The sequence below is a fragment of the Otolemur garnettii genome, unplaced genomic scaffold (genome assembly GCF_000181295.1).
Source record: "Otolemur garnettii isolate 467f Iridium unplaced genomic scaffold, OtoGar3 scaffold00006, whole genome shotgun sequence".
Classification (NCBI taxonomy): Eukaryota; Metazoa; Chordata; class Mammalia; order Primates; family Galagidae; genus Otolemur; species Otolemur garnettii.
Genome location: NW_003852401.1, coordinates 12,221,529 through 12,240,193, shown reverse-complemented (window position 1 = coordinate 12,240,193; position 18,665 = coordinate 12,221,529). Strand labels below are relative to the sequence as shown.

General features: G+C 43.2%; 1 protein-coding gene and 1 pseudogene across 1 annotated transcript in view; one reads left to right on the top strand and one right to left on the bottom strand.

Moving 5' to 3' along the window:
* LOC111722626 overlaps positions 1-15,059 on the bottom strand; it is a 40,678-nt pseudogene extending 25,619 nt beyond the window's left edge.
* A 501-nt stretch (positions 15,060-15,560) lies between these two features.
* The window catches only part of LOC111722581 (MAP/microtubule affinity-regulating kinase 3-like), a 33,439-nt gene continuing 30,334 nt past the window's right edge, over positions 15,561-18,665 (top strand). The window contains exons 1-2 of the mRNA XM_023508837.1: positions 15,561-15,593; positions 16,510-16,576. The gene's annotated coding sequence lies outside the window, so the exon portion shown is untranslated. The remainder of the gene's footprint in view (positions 15,594-16,509; positions 16,577-18,665) is intronic.

Here is an 18,665-nt window from a genome sequence, read left to right as displayed (position 1 = left end):
AAAAAAAAAAAAAAAAAAGAGGAAATTTGACCATTGCTTTTAAACATAATTCTTTTCTAATGTAATCATTTTAGGCTATATATTTCTCCCTAGGCATTGTGTTAGCTACACCCCACAAATTTTGATATGTTTTATTTACATTATAATTCTGTTTGAAATATTTTAAAATTTCTCTTGGGTTCCTTGTTTGCTCCATGGATTAGTTAAAGGTATATTGTTTAAAAAATATTCAAAATACTTGGGCTTTATTTTTTCAAGATATTTTATGGTTACTTGTTTCAGTTTTATTCAGCTGTGGTCAGAGAATATATTCTGTATGATTTCAATCTTTTGAAATTTGAGACGTATTTTATGGCCCAGCATATAATCTATCTTGGTGAACATTCTGTGCGAACTTGAAAAGAATGTGGACTCTTCAGTTGTGGCATTAGTGTCCTCTAAACATCAATTAGTTTGACTTGGCTAATAGCATTGCTCAAATGTTCCATATCCATGATTATTTATTTCAACTTTTTGTTCTATCAATTACTGAAAGAGTGATTGCAATCTCCAGTTATACTAGCACTCTGGGAGGCCGAGGTGAGTCAATTGCTTGAGCACAAAAGTTCAAGATCAGCCTGAACAAGAGCCAGACCCCATTTCTACTAAAAATTGAAGAATTAGCCAGGCCATCATGGCAGGTGCCTGTAGTCTCAGCTACTTGGGAAGCTGGGGCAGGAGGATTGCTTGAGCCGAAAAGTTTAAGGTTGCTGTGAGCTATGATAATACCATGGTACTTAACCCGGGTGACAGAGTGAGACTCTGTCTCCAAAAAAAAAAAGAAAAACTCCAGCTATGATATGAACTTGTCTACTTCATTCAGTTCTTTCACTTTTTGCTTTTGCTGGGTCTCGCAGATGCATGGTTTGTGAACAGACTTTCCGACGTCAGCCAAGGAACCAAGAGGAGCTACGTCATAAACACTTCTTTACTCCCTTCGGTGCAGTGCCTCCCCAAAGTTTTCTCGTCCCACAAATTCTACCCTCCTCAGCTGCTTAAGGAGCTTCTTATTCTCTACTTAGGCTCCATCTTCTGGAGTCCAGAGAGCACCCACAGGCAGAAAACAGAGCAACTTGGAGTTCACTTCACTTGTTCTCATTCTTTAAAGAATTAGACCAGGCACAGTGGCTCACAATCCTAGCACTCTGGGAGGCAGAGGGAAGTGGATTGTTTGAACTCACAAGTTCAAGACCAGCCTGAGCAAAATCGAGATCCCCATATCTACTAAAAATAGAAAAACTGAGGCAAGAGGATCACTTGAGCCTAAGTTGGAGGGTACTGTGGACTATAATGCCCTGGCACTCTACCTAGGGTGACAGCTTGAGACTCTGTCTCAAAAAAAAAAAAAAAAAGAATTATTACCCATGCTATTTGTCATCCAATGCCTGAAAACATTTGCTGCATATATTTTGTTAACATTTTGAATTGTTGATGAAGACCAGTTACTACTTCATAGCTAAATGTGGAAGTTTAAAACACATAGATTAAAAAAAGAGAGAGAGAGTTATTTTACTATTTCTTGCCTAATCTGTAAGTATTTAATATAAATCTTATGCTAAGAAAATATGAAAATTTTGAGCTTATGCTGAGCTCAGTATAAAATAAACTGTCTGTCTCATTTATTTGAAACAAGGGGAGATCTCCCTTTAAAAGAAATGGCACTCATCTTGATTCAGGAAACGTGTAAGATTTCATATTAAGAGAATGGGTCAGGAGCAGCAGTTTAGGCCTGTAATGACAGCACATTAGGAGACTGAGGCAGGACGATCACTTTGATCACTCCTGGAATACTCCTGGAAGGCTAAGGTTTGACACCAGCATGAGCAACACAGAGAGACCCTACTTTTACAAAGGAAAATAATAGAAAAATCTGCTGGGCCTGGTGGCACCTGCCTGTAGTCCCAGCTACTCAAGAGGCTGAGGTAGAAGGATCACCAGAGCCCAAGAGTTTGAAGTTGCAGTGAGCTATGATCACCACTGCACTCCAACCTGGGCAACAGAGTAAGACCTTGTCTCAAAAAAAAAAAAAAAAAAAGAAAACAGAGAGAGAAAGAAAGAGTATAGTTTCCTCTTCCATGCCCCCAATAATATATGGAGGATTGGGGAAAGAAGTGGTTTCAGGCACCACACATGGCTGAGACCTTCGCTGATTCAACCATGCTGTACCTTGGGGGAAGTGGCTGCGTGTATGCGTGTAGGGCTGTGTGGGTTGTGTGTTTTGAAGGGGTAACAAATTAAATAGCTGGGTAAATAAAGAGCTCAGATATTGAGACCTCTGCTTGCAGAAGCATGGCGCTATCATAATAAACATAACACTGGGGAGAAAGATTGTAGAAATTTGATAACGTCTGACAGATAATCACTGGATGGGGGACAACCATCAGAGGCCAAACTGCTCCTTTTCTTCTTTCTTCTTGTTGTTTTTTTTCTTTTCCTTTTTTTTTTTCCTCCTGTTTTGTCTTTCCTCTTTCCACATCAAAGAGAACTCAGACCGCGGCTCTGTGCCTTGAAGCGAAGGCAGAAGACGACAGGGCGGTGTGGGGCGACGGTGTCCATGTGCCCTACTACACCTCACGCCTCCGGTGCACAGCCTGTTCTCTTTCCTTTTCTCTCTTTCTTTCTTCTTCTTTTTTTTAGATAGTCTCACTTTGTCTCCCTTGGTAGAGTGCCATGGCGTCATAGCACACAGCGATCTCAAACTCTTGGGCTCAAGGCTTGACGCCCATAGCCCAGTGGGTAGGGTGCAGGCCACATACACCGAAGCTGGAGGATATGAGCCCAGCCCAGGCCTGCTAAACAATAATGACAACTACAACCAAAAAATAGCCAGGCATTGTGGTGGGCACCTATAGTCCCAGCTACTGTGGAGGCTGCGGCAAGAGAATTGCTTAAGCCCAAGAGTTTGAGGTTGCTGTGAGCTGTGATGTCACAGTACTCTACTGAGGGTGGCATAGTGAGACTGTCTCAAAAAAAAAAAAAAAGAAAAAGAAAAAATCTCGTGGGCTCAACTGATCCTCTTGCCTCAGCCTCGTGAGTAGCTGGGACTACAGGTGCCCACCACAACGCCTGGCTATTTTAACTCTTGCTGAAGCTCAGCCTGGTCTCAAACTCCTGAGCTCAGGCAATCCACCCACCTCAATCTTCCAGAGTATTAGAATTATAGGTGTGAGCCACTGCCCTGGGCTACCAAACTGCTTCTTGGCCAGATGTGGTGGCTCATGCCCGTAATCCCAGGCAGGAAGGTCATTTGAGGCTAGGAGTTCAAGACAAGCCTGGGCAACATAGCAAGACCCCAGTCTCCACCAAAAAAAGAAAAAGAAAAATTAGCCAGGCATGGTGTGGTGACACATATATGAGGTCCCAGCTACTAAGGAAGCTGAGCCAGGAAGATCACCTGAGCCCATGAGTTAGAGTTTGCAGTGAGCCATGATGACACCACTGCACTCTAGTTGCAGTGACAGAGAGAGCCCCTGTCTCAAACACAAATAAATAAATGAATAAAGTGCTTCTCTTCTGTTAAAAAAATTTATAACAAGCTGCTAGGACCTCGCCTCTTAAAGCAATATCACATGGAACGAAGGCCTTAGAACTATTTTTTGAAGTTATCTGGGAGGGAGTAAGAAACCTCAAGAGAGAACAAAGATATTTTTACAATGGACAGGATATAGATTCACAATTTTCTTATTGTATGGAATATGACCTCATCTTCTGACCCAAGCTGGTAAAGCAACACATACCATCATATACATGCTATGCTTTCCAGGCACCACATGCGACTGAGCCTAGAAACGCTCCCTGATTTCTATGACTGTCTGCTTAGTTTTTTCCTTGTCTGATATGCCCTTCACAAGACCAGATCATATGCCATCTCCCCTACAAAGTTAAAAGTCACCTTTTCCTCTCCTGAACTCTGATCGTACTTTCGTCATTTCCTGTGGCAACTGTCCCTTCCTCCATTGTGTTATACCTACTGAATACAAATCTTTTTTTTTTTTTTTTTTTTTTTTTTGAGACAGAGCCTCAAGCTGTCCCCCTGGGTAGAGTGCCGTGGCATTCCAGCTCACAGCAACCTCCAACTCCTGGGCTCAAGCAAGTCTCCTGCCTCCGCCTCCCAAGTAGCTGGGACCACAGGCGCCCGCCACAACGCCCGGCTATTTTTTGGTTGCAGCCGTCATTGTTGTTTGGCGGGTCCGGGCTGGGGATTCGAACCCGCCACCTTACGTGTACATGGCTGGCGCCTTAGCTGGTTGATGAATACAAATCTTACCTCCCTCACACAATCCTAGGCTTCTCAGAATCAAAGACCACATTCATTCTTGTTTGTACACTTGGAATGCTTTGCAAATAAGAGGAGTTTAAAACAGCATTTGCAAGAAAGAAAAAGTGCTCATTTTTTGAATGAATGAATAAATGAAAAGAATGGCTTCATCTCCAAATCCATATAATTTCCTCCTGGGAAGTACTTTCATTCAGATGGACCTTGATTTCAAAATATTAAAATTATTTCAAATTTACTGCACACATCAACAACTTCTGTCTACCTCTTTGCAACTGGAGAAAAATGACAAAGCTGTGCAAAAAAATATAATCTTCTCTATGTTGAAACTGAAAATTGCTATGAACTTTTCTGCCTTAAATGAAATGCCAACAACAAATATTGAAAGAAAGATACAAGGATATACCATACTGATTGCTTATCACATCTAGATGGGTTATAAATACAACTAATTAATGACATACTGAATGTGGTTTATCTTGTTTCACCCTATAACCTATTCTCCATTTTCCAGCCTACTAGTTTTATTGTCCTTCCCTGGCTCTGTTCCAGTTTTTCCCCTACCAGATTCTCTTAGCCAAAGCATTTCCCTATCTCTACCTGCAGGCTCTAGAATATAGGTTAGTTGTGTTGCAATCAGACAGTGGGTGGTATCTGGCTGGGCTAAATCTAAGAAATTTAGATGTGAACTTTGGAACAAACAAGGGGGCCAATTAATTTATGGAAACTTGAATCTGGAAATTAGATATTATGAAAACAAAAGATAGGACTTGAACATTGCTAGTTAATGTCCAAATAGGAACAAAGTCCAATTGCCTATCTAAATTAGAAAAAGGCAGCTGATTGGCAAATTCCAAAAGATATAGGCAACATAGCAGGTAGAGTTGAACGCACAGTAGACAAGGCGGTGGTGGGGGGGGTGACCACAGGGAAAAGATACCCCACCTCTGAGGACACCGGATATACGTGAGGATTTAGTTAGTAGAAAAATGAAGAACCACTACCCCCAAATTTAGTCAACTCTGATTTTTTGTGCCCTAATTCCCAACGTGTCTATGCTAGGGAATATTTCTCTGAATATTTCTCTGAGGATATAATACTGGGCTCCCAGCTATCTAGAGCCACATACAGGGGGAGAGTGTGTGTGATTTGTTCTGGTTTATAGTACTTGAGATAATGATAGAATTGTTCCATTCAAAATTCTCTCCATGAGAAACTATGTATTCAATTAGATACTAATATTATTGCCAGAAATATTTCGAAATTCAGGAATAGAGTTGTTTTCAGAGGTATTTTTGTTTTATCTGTAGCTATCTTTATTATTTTACAAAGATTCATCTATTTTTAGAATAAGCCAGAAGTTATCAAGATCCAAGACTGGAGAAAAAAACCACAGATGTGCAAACTGGGTGACTCAATTTAACTCAAAAACGAAAGTGTGACTATAAAGTACTAACATTGACCTATCTATTTTATGAAGGAAACAGTGAAGGCACAGATAGGTTAAGTGAGTAGCCTTATTTCACATAGTCAAGAAATGTCTGAGTCAAGGATTCAGAACTTCCCTCTTAACCACCATAGTTACACTGCCCTCTACAATGTGGCTAGTTATCTACCTTATCAAGTATAATGCTGAGCAGATTGTAGGTTAATAAATGCTACGTGATAGTACTAACAGAAGTTGATACCATGTTTATATTTATCTAGTAAATTCTTTTTGCTTATGAAATACAAAACATTTTAATAGGAAAAAAATATTTAGGAGGTTGAAGATAAAGAAGAGTAGAAAGCATAGCTTGCTACTAGTTTCAAGTTTTTGTAGTCTCAGTGACTAAGTCTCCGTCCATCATGGGGAGCCATATGGAGCCCTGACAGGGTCAGAAATGCAGTTTGGAGGCAGGAAAATCTGAATTCATGTCCTACTCTCACCACTTGCTTCTTAGGCAACGTGGTACAAATAATGTATTTTCTCTATGTCTTAGTTTCATTATCTCCAAAACAGAGATAATAACGGCACCTCATTCCTAGAGTTGTTTAGAAGATTAAAGGTATCAAGTATTGCCTGGGACGCAGAAGCACTTGACAAATGATAGTTTCTGCTTTCAATGAATTAATTTAATGTCTGCAGAACTCTGTCCTTGTCCTCATTTTTCCCAACACCCACCTACCCTACACAAACAAAAAGCCCCACTCACCTAGAGGTGAACATGTGTGTAGCAAAATAGGTGGGGGAAATGGACAGGATTTACATCGCAGAAACCCAACTAGCCCTCTAAAATTGAATATAAAACCTAACACTTAAAAATTGAATAGAGAGGCCTGGCACAGGAGCTCACGCCTATAATCTCAGCACTTTGGGAATCCCAAGTGGGCAACATAGCAATGATCTTGCCACTGCACTCCAACCTCAGTGACAGAGCAAGATATCGCTCTTAAAAAAAAAAATAATAATAATAAATAAATAAATAATTAGAGAGTCTTCTCAAACCTGTTCTGTGGTGGCCCAATAAAAAACAAAAGGCTGGATGTGGTGGCACACACCTGTAATCCTAGCACTCTGGGAGCCTAAGCCAGGTATATTGCCTCAGCTCAGGAGTTTGAGACCACACCAGCTCTACTAAAAACAGAAAAAAATTAGCTGGGCCATGTGGTGGGCACCTGTAGTCCAGGTACTAGGGAGGCTGAGGCAAGAGGATCTCTTGAGCCCAGGAGTTTGAGGTTGCTGTGAGCTAGGATGCCATAGCACTCTATCCAGGGCAACAGGGTAAGACTCTGTCTTAAAACAAACAAACAAACAAACAAATAAGGGTGGTTTGGGGGTTGTCCAAGTGATTAAAAAATGAATATTAAAGCTCAGTGCCTGTAGCTCAGGCAGCTAAGGTGCCAGCCATATACACCAAAGCTGGCAGGTTCGTGTCCAGCCTGGGAAACAATGACAACTACAATCAAAAAATAGTCAGGCGTTGTGGTAGGTGCCTGTGGTTCCAGCTACTTGGGGAGCCTGAGGCAAGAGAATTGCTTAAGCCTAGGAGTTAGAGGTTGCTGTGAACTGTGAGGCCACCGCACTCTACCCAGGGCAGCAGCTTGAGGCTCTGTCTCAAAAAAAAAAAAAGAATATTAAACACATCTACTTTTTTTTTTTTTTTTGAGACAGAGCCTCAAGCCGTCCCCCTGCGTAGAGTGCTGTGGCATTACAGCTCACAGCAACCTCCAGCTCCTGGGCTCAAGCGAGTCTCCTGCCTCAGCCTCCCAAGTAGCTGGGACCACAGGCGCCCGCCACAACACCTGGCTATTTTTTGGTTGCAGCCATCATTGTTGTTTGGCGGGTCCGGGCTGGATTTGAACCTGCCCCCTTAGGTGTATGTGGCTGGAGCCTTAGCCGGTTGAGCTACAGTCGCGGAGCCAACACATCTACTTTTCAAAAGGTCTTTCCATGAATTTCAGGAGCCTTGAGCTCAGCCTACCATTCTATTGTTGATTCTTTTCTACACTCCTCTATGTGATCCATTGACCTCCAAATTTCTGTTAACTTCCAGTGTACAAAAGTTTATCTCACTTTCTATCCATAAAAGTCTTTCTCAATATAAAATCTTTTTTTTTCCCCCAACAGGATTTTTTCTTAGCTGTTGATATAATAACCTTTCTCATATATATTTGGTTTATATCTTGGAATTATAAATAATAAGGACTTCACTTCAAAAGGTTGCCACTACCAAAAATGGGGGAGGGGGTTAAGTAATTCTTATAGACCAGAGAGGTGAAGGATGCAATATGGCAAATTATCCCTGAGAAACTGTATAGATGGATTCAAAGTTTCCCTGGGAATCAGACTAGCATGATACTCAATTCTGCTTTGTTGAATCATATATTATGTGGGAAAAAATAGCAAAGGAGCAAAGAAGAATGTCAAGGATGCTGACACATTTTTTACAGAGGCTAACAATGTGGCACCAGTACGGCACAGATCTGCAGATTAACGTTCTCTAAAGCAGAAACAATCTCTAATTGCCTCAAAACCTATAAAACCAGAGGCATAGCACTTTTAGAGCAATAAAAGGGTGTCTATGTCAGCTAATTCAATCCCCTCACTTTAGAGACGAGAAACTGAATCACCACCTAATTCATAACACAGCTGAGCCTAGAGTTAAGGTTTCCTGATTCATGGACATGACATCAAGGCTGGCATATAGTTACCATCCAAACAGAAGTCATGGGCCCTGTGTGCATGCAATAAGACCCAGAAAGATATAGAGTAGTGGTTCTCAACCTTCCTAATGCCATGAGCCTTTAATACAGTTCCTATGGGTCCATGACCCACAGGTTGAAAACCACGGATCTAGAGGATGAAGTGATGGGGGAATATGAGCATTGGAGTCTCAGATAACCTTGTTCAAGGTACTCTACCTTCCTTAGCTTAAAGTAATTCACCTATAAAAAGAGCCCTAATCCTGGAGGAAACTTTTAGAAGTGGGATATGTATATGGTACAGATTGTGGTTATGGCTTCCACATGTCTCCAAACTCATTGTCATATATATAGATGTGTATAGCTTTTTATGTATCGATTATACCTCAAGAAAGTGGTTCTTAAACAACAAGCCTAATTCTTCCCTCAAATGGCTGTTTTGAGGATTAAAAATGCAATAGTGAAAAAAAAAAATGCAATAGTGCATCCGAGATCTCCATCACTATGTCCGGAGCAGAGCAGGCACAAAATGAATGCTAGTATTATCCTCTTTCTCAGTCATACCCGCACACAGATTAGATTTAAGGTCAAATGACATCGACAGTTAGGAGACTGTGAAACATGTAGGTGTTTAGTGGCCACGATATGGGGATGAGGACAGGCTGCACCTGTCCTTCATAGTGTCATCCGGTGGGTGAATGAAAAAGTGAAGAGGAATGCAAGGGTGGCAGTAATGGTAGACACCTCAGGCCCAGACAGGTTCCCAGCCTGAACACCTATTTCTCTGCTCCCCACTCATTTCCCAGAGGCAGGCTTACTTCTCCTCTAGTTCCCAGAGCTGATCCTGACCTGGGTGAGATTTGGTCACTTGGCTCCAATTCCACATTTGACTGCCAGTCTAATACCAACCTATTGCCCAAGTCCTGATGGCTAGATTTCTTGCCCTCCTATTTGATACCCTGACCCACTAACCTTTCTACTTTCCCTGGCTACCTTGTCATTCTACCACATATACATAATAAGAAGCCCACTCCCTCGTCATCTTGGCACCTCTAGTAATCAAAAATTACAATGGCTGCCTTGTACATAATGGGAAACCAAAAGGCTTTGCCTGTGTTACCCATCCTGTCTTGTAGCTACGCCTGAATGAGCCAAGGGAGTAGCCTGCTGAACTATCAAGCTCTTTCCTGAGAATTAAAAAAGTTGCTGATACATACTGGATATATATATATTTTATAATGTAAGCAATAATTTAATATATTCATATAATCTTTTGAAGATTAAGTTAGTGTAACTGTAATATCTATCACTTTAAATATTTATCTTTTCTTTAAAACTATTTATCTTTTTTTTTAGATCTTTCCTGAAATTTTGAGAACTTAATCAGAGAAAGATAATGGTAAGAGCTGAGTAAACTCTGGAAACATTCAAAAGAGAAGCCCACAAGCTCTTCCTGTTTCTGAAGCACGGACCCTCTTACCATCCTTCTTGAGGCTGTTCAGGTCTTCTTTTGTAATCTTCCACAAAAAATCTAATTTTCATCACCTGCTGAGCTCATGTAGGCATCTTAGGTAAGAAAACTAACACTCCAAGGCCAAATTCAAGAGCTCACATGTCCCTGTTCCAATTCCTTAATTCTTAGTCTTTACTTCAATAGGCAGATTTGTGAAATCCAAAGCCAGACAATATTACACAATCTTCTTAGTTTGAGTCACACTCAGAGTTACAGACTCTTAATATCACATCACTACCCCACCTCATAAGTTGGTTCCAGTACCTGCAATTGGGAAACCTAAGGTTTTTTTCCTCCCCCAAGAATCACACACAGCTGGCCCAGAATTATAGGAACTTTACTCATCCCAGGACTTTGGAATCTTTTTCACCTCTTTCCTGTTATTCTCTGGTCCTAGTGCCAGGTTTATCACTATCCCCATCTTTTACAAAATTTGCCACTGAGCCAAGTGCCACCATTGCCATGGCCTTACCCCCAGAAGGGGCAGCCGTTAAGACTCAACTGCCTGCCACATTGCTGTGACTGCTGCTGGTGCTCACCAGTAGCCCCTTTCCCCACCGATCCCTGCAATCCATGCCTTGCCAGCTACTGCTCCCCTACATCTCAGTGACAGTGAGCCACCTTCGCCTGTTATGCTCATTTGGATCCTGCCCTTACTCAGTGCTGCTCAGGAACCCCTGTGGTCTCCACTCCTGAAGCCAATGTTACTAAATCTCATACATGTTTTCTTCCACCTGTAGCGGGACCTCATTCTCTGAAGTGAGAGCTCCCCCTGTTGAGGAATTTAGATCAAATCTTTCAGGACTTGTGAAGACTTGGTCTTTAGGTTGCAAAGAAATCCAACTCAAACTACCTTATTATTTTAAAAAATTACGAATAAAGTAGGTAATAAATGCCACCCCAAAATATGCCTCTCCGATATATTGGCAATTTTGAGTTAAAAGCACATGGAAGATCACTCTGAGAAGATCACTCTGAAAAGCAGGAGATACAATTCCTATGGCAAAGACGTCCTCCCTATGTCAGAAGGAAAGTATCTTTTGTACCATCAAGGAAATATGAACCAAGAAACATTACTAAACTGGTCCTTATCTTTCTAGTCACTTGCCTATCTAATTAACTACTCTATCCCACGCCTCCTGTCATATTTTCATAATTACTACTCTTCATCCAATTAGGCAAATAAGTATTCAATTCCACCTGAATGTCTGGGTCTTCATTTCCTAATGAAGTATCCCATGCCACACAAAACTTGTATTAAATAAATTTGTATGCTTTTCTCCTGTTGATCTGTATTAGGTCAATTTAATTTTCAGGCCCATCTGAAAAAACCTGTGAGGGTAGAGGTAAAATTTTTCCTCTTATATAATGGCAAGAATAGTGGAAGAGATGGCCTCAGTCCCAATAGCTCCAAGTCATTTGGCTTCTCTTTTTCTCCATTTTCTGCTTTTGTTTACTCAAGCTATTACCTCTGTGCATTCTAACTTTTCCACTGGCAGACATCCTCTGTGTCTAAAACATATCCCTAGATTTCCAGAACTGACAAAGAGCTTCTTAGTTGATAGATAAAATACCACAGGAGGATTCTGTTTGGTTCTAATTGAGTCACTTGCTCATCCTTGTACCAAACACTGTGGCCAGAGTGACTGGTAACCCCAGGAAGGCCCCCAAAAGGAGGGAAGATCAGATCTAAGAAAAAGAATGCCAGGCAGACAAAAACTATAGATGTCTCTTACAATTGTGTATTGATAAAAACCAGGGCTCCTATAAGAAGACAACTAACCTTAATTAAAAATGGGTAAAGGACTTGAACAGACATTTCTCTAAAGAAATACACAGATAATCAATAAACATACTGAAGAGGTTAATGTAACTCCATTTGGGAATGAAAAGGTTAATGTAACTCCATCTGGGAACTAACTCCCCATGCCTCTCCTGGGCAAGGTCACCCAGGTGGAATCAGTCTATCAGAAGGAGACTGGCTCCCTCCCCCACACTTCTGGGCAGCCAATCTGAAGGGGACCAGCTCCCACCTCCCTACATACTTCTGGGCAAGGTTAGTCAGCTCAGAGGGAGCCAGTCTATCAGAAAGAGACAAGCAGCCCCCCTCTAGAAAATCCCTAACCATAAACAGCTCAGCCAATAGCAACCCCACCAGACAAAACACCTGATGACATTTCTCTATACTCCACTTGAGGCCCTTCAGGGTTGCCCTTCCCCCAGCTGTACTATAGGGTGGAGCGACCCAGGCATATGCGTGCAAATAAAGCACTTAATTGTTTTTACATGTGTGTGGTGGTCTCTCAGCGGCAATTCTGGTCCCAACAAAAATATGCTTAATATCAGGTGATACTGGAATTTCATCTTCAGTAGGTTCTTAGTCTCAGTGATTTGAGGAATAAATCCGCAGACCACAGATCAGTGGTAAGACAGGATTTATTTACAGAAAAGAATATAAAAACACCAAAGCTCCCGGCAGTGAGAGAAAACTCAAGTCTAGAGAGAAAAGCTCTCTGTCTGTCTGTCTGTCTCACACCAGGCTCTTTCTCTCTAGGGGTATATATAGCCACATGAGGCCCTCTGTAATTAGATTTAGCGTGTCTGGGACAGCCTGTGTGGGAGGTGTCTGGGACATGAATGAATGGCTATAATCCCTTTCTTGCCCAGGCTACGAAACTCACATGAAATTGACCAGGCCTAGGAAATGGGGGGAGGGGATGGGATGGGGGGTGTCCCTGTTCAGCCTTAAGTGCAAGGGGAGGGAAATGTAAGGTGCTAGGGTCTCCCCTGCAGTTGTCTGGCCCCTCAGGCACACCTGCCTACCTCCAGCCCACTGGTTCCTCTGCTCATTGCCACTGATACCAGATTTTTAACACTGGATTTCCAGGCTCTTGGTCTCAACGATTCGATGAATGAATCAATAGACCATAGAATAAACAGTGAGGTTTTATTTACAGGTCAAAGAACCAAACCTCCTTGCAGGGCAGGATACAAGTGTTACAACTCTTATGAAAAGAACTCTTACAAAGAGCCAAGCCTCTTTGTAGAGCAGGATAGATGTGCTACAACTCTTACAAAGGGCCAAGCCTCTTTGCAGGGCAGGATCAGCAGCAGAGGTGTTACAGCTACAGCTCTTAGAAAGGACCAAGCCTCTTTGCAGGGCAGAGATCAGCAAAGGACCAAGCCTCTTTGTAAGGCAGGATCAGCAGCGGAAGTGTTCCAACTCCTACAAAGAGCCAAGCCTCTTTGTAGAGCAGGATCAGCACTAGAAGTGCCGCAGCTCTCGCTTCTTCCTCTGGATGGTCTGGGATGGTCTGCTGAAGTCTTGTGCTTCTGCTCTATCTTCCTTGAAGGTCTGCGACGATCTGCCCCCAGGTTCTCTGCTCAGGGCCTTATATAGGTGTAATAGCTTAGCTATCCTTTCAATCCTAGGAGCAGGATTGAAAATGGACCAATCAGGGATGGGCACCAGTTTTCCCTTGATTGACAGGTCCTCTAACACAGCTCTACTGGAGCCTCTGGGGGAAGAAAGCTCCCTCGCTTGCCCCAACCTGCCGGTTTTTTTGCCAGCTGCTGCCACCAAGACAGAAGTGGCAGATCCCCCTGGCCCTGCTGGGCTGAGCTGGCTGGGGTGCCACTTTTCTGGTATCACCACTGCACCAACACCACCAAGGAGGAGGCAGCTGGTCCCCCCACCCCCACCCCTAGCTCCACCGAAATGGCTGGGAGCCACTTGTCCTATACCATCAGGGAAATGCAAATCAAACCCACAATGAGGTACCATTTCACATCTACTAAGATTTGGTTTTAATTTTCTGAATAGCATAGTTTTATTGCATAGCATTCCTGTAATGAAAGGTATTAAACTTTTAAATGTAAACATTTAATCTATTTTATTTTTGTACCACCTTTGTGCCTGTCTTCTTTTTCATTATACGAGACCCCTAAAACAGATAATAAGTGTTATCAAGGATATGGAGAAATCAGAACTTTGCAGAGTTAAGAGTGTAAAATGGAGCAGGAAAAGAGTCTGGGAGTTCCTCAAATCAAGATAGAGTTACCATAAATATAGCCACTAACCATGGGTGATGGGTTGCAGTGGTGTGCAGGTCACTGCACCCTCAATTTCCTGGGGTCAAGCTCCTCCTGCCTTAGCCTTCACAGTGCTAGGATTACAGGAGTGGCTCCACTCAGATTTCTTCTGGGGGCTGGGAAAAAGAAGTTCTCGAATATATTGTGGTGTCGGTTGCCTAACTCTGTGGACATACTAAAAACCACTGGATGAACACTTCAAATGGGTAAATTATGTGGCATGTGTAAATTATGCAAACCTAATAAATGGCCTGCGTGTCCTTTAAGGCCTCTGGGAGATGGAGCGTGCTCCAGCTGAAGTTAGACAAATGAGATCAGATCCAATCCTGTTTGTTACCTATAACTCTGTCTTCACAAACATGGAAATGATAATCCCTGGATAGGTTGTCGTGATTTTTTTTTTTTTTTTTGAGACATCATCTCACTATGTCACCCTCTGTAGAGCGCTACTGCGTCACAGCTCACAGCAATCTCAAACTCTCTTGGGCTTAAGCGATTCTCCTGCCTCAGCCTCCCAAGTAGCTGGGACTACAGGCACCCACCACAACCCCCGGCTACTTTTTGACTGTAGTTGTCATTGCTGTTTGGCAGGCTCTTCAGTGTACGTGGCTGGTGCCCTAGCCGCTCGAGCTACAGGCACCAAGCCGGTTGTCATGATTTTTAAAAATACATATTAGGGTTTAGAATGTACATTGTGTGACACGCCGTAGACGCTTTGAGACACTACGCACACAGCAACGCACATGAGTCTGTATGCTCGCGAACTGGGAGCCTCTGGGGAGGTTCGGAAGGCTCGGATCTGGAGAACTGGTTCTGTTCCTGGTGTCGGCCCTCCTCCCCCTGTCTCCCAAGCTCTAAGATAGTGATGTAGCAGGGCGACCCGCTATCCCTGAAGTCAAAGAAAAATGCCCAGGAGAACAAGGAGCCAACGTCAAGGCCTGGCGAGGCCGCCATACCGGGGGCGGAGGCCTTGCTCCCTAATCTGCAGGGGGACCCGTTGCGGCGGACTAGAAGCCCAACGGCTCCCAGCAACCGTTGACCGTAACCGTTCACCGCAACCGCTCTCCGCAGCGACCGTCACCTACAACACGCGCCCATCCCGGCGCGCGGAGCCGCGCCCAGGGGCGGGCCGGGAAGTGTAGTGTGCGCAGCTCTGGCCACGCCGCCGCCGCTGGTCGGCCTGGAGCCGCGCGAAACTACAAATCCCATCAGGCCGCGCGAGGCCCTGCTTTTCAGTCTGTTGCGGGGAATGGAGAGCTGCGGGGTGCCAGGCGGGCTGGACCCGGTCCCCATTACTGGCGGCTGCACTTTCCAGAATAGGAGCTTCCTGAGCTAAACACTCGGGCTTTCCTGTGGCCAGGTGTGCGGAGCCGGGGACTTGTAGTTGTGGGAGCCCCCGGCGCCCGCGCTGCCCGGGCGCAGAGAGGTCGCTGACTTGGATCTGGGCTGCAGCCTGGAGGCGGTGCCGGGTCTGCGGACGGTGTGCGGGTGAGTTCGGGGCCAAAGGCTCTTGCAGTTTGGGGCCAGCCGGGGTGCACTCTTGACCCTGGGAAGGCCTTTGGCTTAGATTTGGGGTGGGAGGATCGAGCCTTCCTGCAACCTCCGAGAGAAGTCCCGGGACGCTGATGCACAATTTCTGCGAGTTGGCGTAAGGAACAAGACAGCTGCATCAAAGGCTAGTTCTATTTTTAAAAAGAAAAGCTCAGGGTAACAGTGACTTGTACTTGCCATTGACAGGTTCTTTTACAGTGGAGGAACCTGAATGAGGCTAGGGAAGACTTAATTGGTGGAGTGTTAAAACCTTGATTAACTATGGCGTGTGTGTGGGGGAGGGGTAGGCAGAGTCTGGGGTGTCGTCCTGGGTAAAGTGCCATGGACTCTTGGGCTCAAGAGATCCTCTTGCCTCAGCCTCTCGAGTAGCTGGGACTACAGGTGCCCGCCACCATGCTCCGCTAGTTTTAGAGACTGGGTCTCGTGCTTGCTCAGGCTGGTCTGGAACTCCTGAGCGCAAGCAGTCCACCTCCCTCGGCCTCCCAGAGTGCTAGGATTACAGGCGTGAGCCACTGCAACTGTGGCTTTCTTTGTGGACCTCTTGGGTACGGAATTACTGAGAATTTCCCCCAAAAGTGCCTTCTTTGGATTGAAAATATAAAGATAACTTTTTATGGTCGCTTTTCCTATTTAACAATCCTGGCTATTTTCATTAGCCACATGTCCATGCTTGTTATTATAAAATATCAGCACAGAAATCATTGTCTTGAGTTCTAGCCTCTCCTCTGTACTCTGTACCTGCTGGGTTTTATCTGACTAAATTATTCCATGATGTATTTAGAACACAATGCTGACTCGCTCTGGACAAGATACATGGTCGACCTTAAAGTATTGCTTTCCCTTTTTGTTTTAGCCTTGATAAACTGAAATGCTTTGAGGAAGGTGAGGACCCAAAAGTCATCCTGGAGGATACTGACCTGGTGAGTTTGGGGTATGGAGGTCTGTGCATTAATTTAAACATTTTTTTGACATTTTTTTTTGAAAAGTTGAAAGCTTGCTCACCTATAATCTTAGCACTCTGGGAGGCTGAGGCTGGTAGATTGTCTGAGCTCAGGAGTTCAAGACCAGCCTGAGCAAGAGAGATCTTGTCTCTAAAAGCAGTCAGACATTCTGGCAGGTACCTATAGTCCCAGCTACTCAGGAGGCTAAGGTAAGAGGATTGCTTGAGCCCAGGAGACAGGTTGCTGTGACCTATAACACCATGGCACTGTACCCAGGGCCACAAAATAAATAAATAAATAAAAAGAAAGAAAATTTGAGGGTGGCACCCATAGCTCAGTGGGTAGGACACCAACCACATACACAGAGGCTGGTGGGTTTGAACTTGGCCCTGCCAGCCAAAACAACAACCACCATAACCAAAAATAGCCTGGCATCATGGTGGCTTCCTGTAGTCCCAGTTACTTGGGATGCTGAGGCAAGAGAATCACTTAAGTCCAACAGTTTGAGGATGCTGTGAGCTGTGATGTCATTGCACTCTACTGAGGGCAACATAGTAAGACTCTGTCTCAAGAAAATAATAATAAAGTTGAAGTATAGTATCATTATCCACATACCTACTCCTTACATTCAACAACTGTTAACATTTGGCTGTATTTGCTTTAGCTGTATGAGTATGGGTTGCCTGATGTATGTCTTTTTCATTTGTTTATACCATTCAATAAGTTGAGACATCATGATAATTTACCCCTAAGTATATCAGCATAGAGTTCCTACATATCTACAAAATATCATTCTCCAACATAATTAGTATGGTACTAATAAACCTAAGAAAGTTAACAATAAATAATCTCTAATATTCATTTTATATTCAAATTTGTGTTTATTTTTGGATATATGTTTACAAAGATAAAGGTAATCTACTTAAATTTGGGGTGCAACTTAAATGCTTTAGTAGTGTTTCTTTAACAATCTGTGGTAAAGGACCAGTTCTTAACATTTTTAATCTTTGACAGATTCATATTTTTGTAAAAAACTGTAAAAGAGAATTACTAAAGAAATGAAATTTTAAAACACAAGGAGTTTAAATATTTTATTATTAAATTCAACAGATATAAAATTATTATCAACTTATAATGAAAGTATCTAAACACTTTCTTTTTTTTTGAGACAGTCTCACTACCTTACCCTCGGTAGGGTGCTATGGCATTATAGCTCACAGCAACCTCCAACTCTTGGGCTCAAGTGATTCTTTGGTTTTAGCCGCCTGAGTTGCTGGGACTACAGGCACCAGCCACAACACCTGGCTATTTTTAGAGACAGGGTCTCACTCTTGCTCAGGCTGATCTTGAACTCCTGAGCTCAAGGAATCGGCTCATCGTGGTCTCCCAAAGTGCTGGAATTACAGACATGAGCCACCGCCCTTGGCCTTAACCATACTTACTTTCATTTTCTGTGCAGATTGGGTAAGGTATAGCTCACAGATCAATTCCCATCTGCTTACCAGACTTTGAGAAGCACTGCTCCATGATGCTGCTATAGAAAGATTATGCAGGTTATATTTCACTATATTTTGTACCATCTCACCTGTGTTGTCATTTTTTATTTTTAACTTAATTTTTATTAAATCATAACTATATACATTTATAGGGTACAATGTGATTGATACCGGATTTTTAACACTGGATTTCCAGGCTCTTGGTCTCAACGATTCGATGAATGAAATTGATAGACCATAGAACAAACAGTGAGGTTTTATTTACAGGTCAAAGAACCAAACCTTCTTGCAGGGCAGGATACGAGTGTTACAACTCTTATGAAAAGAACTCTTACAAAGGGCCAAGCCTCTCTGTAGAGCAGGATCAGCAGCGGAGGTGTTACAGCTACAGCTCAAGTGTTACAACTCCTACAAAGAGCCAAGCCTCTTTGTAGGGCAGGATCAGCAGCGGAAGTGTTACAGCTACAGCTCTTACAAAGGACCAAGCCTCTTTGTAAGGCAGGATCAGCAGCGGAGGTGTTACAGCTACAGCTCTTACAAAGGACCAAGCCTCTTTGCAGGGCAGAGATCAG